The 1,302-nt window shown below is 34.7% G+C and overlaps 1 long non-coding RNA gene across 1 annotated transcript; it reads left to right on the top strand.

Moving 5' to 3' along the window:
* Positions 1–401: 401 nt before the first annotated feature.
* Positions 402–908, top strand: LOC110874440. Its single transcript, XR_002555951.2, has 2 exons — positions 402–497; positions 623–908. It is a non-coding gene; the product is annotated as an uncharacterized LOC110874440 (long non-coding RNA).
* Positions 909–1,302: the final 394 nt, after the last annotated feature.

Here is a 1,302-nt window from a genome sequence, read left to right as displayed (position 1 = left end):
ACTGTCACCACATGTGAAGTAACACTATAGAGTTACAATATAAAGGCGAACATAGTATAGATCATCTAATTGAAAACAACCAACCTATAAAAAAAAAAAAAAAAAAAAAAAAAAAAAAAAAAAAACACATTGTTAAAACATCAATTGTTGATAGATATTTCCCATGCCCGCAGCAGCCCGATATAACCCATTTAGACCATTATTAATTATTAATTTACTATCTATATATATATAATAAAGCAAACAATTGGGGGACACATGTCACCCTATGGTTGATTCCAAATAATCAGCCACATCAGCATACATGTGGCATAGCTAAAAATCAAAGATTGGGAAGCTTATTTGGTACGTTTCTTAATCTCTCTCTCTTTAGATCTCTCAATCGTTCCTCTTCTATAACAAAACCCTAGATCAAAATTCGTCTGCCTCTTTAGGTCTCTCAATCGTCTGCGACAATTTTCACTCGATCTTCAAATCACAATCCTCTACAATTGACGGTAATTTTTGATTTCATTGATCTTCTTATAGTTTGATTCTGTGTTAATCATTTTCTGTATTATGATTTCTTACAACCAATTTTCGTGTTTCGAGTTCTTCGATTCAGATTCAAATCTTTTATTAGGGTTTTCACCTCTTCGCCACAATCCAATCGGAAGATTTTTACTCCGTCACCGGAACATGAACGGAATAAATTCCGGTGTGAAGGTACTGAAGCCGGAAGAGATGAGTGCGAAAGAAGATTGGAAGAGATGAGCGCGAAAGAAGATTTGTTTTAGAACTAGGGTTTAATGTGGTTTTGAGTTTTTTTAATTCCGTTAAGTTTGTTTCAGAATAATCTCTGATTCGGTTTTTGATGCTACAGAGTTTTATATTTTCTGGTATTATGGATAACCTATGTTTGATGATTCGATTCGTATTCTGATTTTCATTGTTCCAGGTATATTCTTAAAGGAATATTTGTAATGTTGCTTATTCCTGTCATGTGTTTGTCTTTCTTATTTAATAAAGTTAACAGTTTGGTTGATTTGTTTTAGAAGATGGTTCCAGAGATCACGTTTGGAAACCATATGCGGGTTGCATTAGATGTTGGATGTGTGGTGGCAAGTTTTGGTGCTTATTTGTTTTCAAGAAACGTACTCACTATGTCTGTAGCTCCAAAAGATGTAAATGAGAACCAGATTCAATTTGCACTAGAACGTGGTGTGCCTGCAATGGTTGCAACATTTGCAACAAGGAGTCTCTTATACCCGAGCCAAGCTTTTGACTTAATTCATTGCTCGAGATGTAGAGTCAACTCGACTC

Source organism: Helianthus annuus, chromosome 9 (genome assembly GCF_002127325.2).
Source record: "Helianthus annuus cultivar XRQ/B chromosome 9, HanXRQr2.0-SUNRISE, whole genome shotgun sequence".
Classification (NCBI taxonomy): domain Eukaryota; kingdom Viridiplantae; phylum Streptophyta; class Magnoliopsida; order Asterales; family Asteraceae; genus Helianthus; species Helianthus annuus.
The sequence above is the reverse complement of the archived record's forward strand: the minus strand, read 5'-3'. Positions and strand labels throughout refer to the sequence as shown.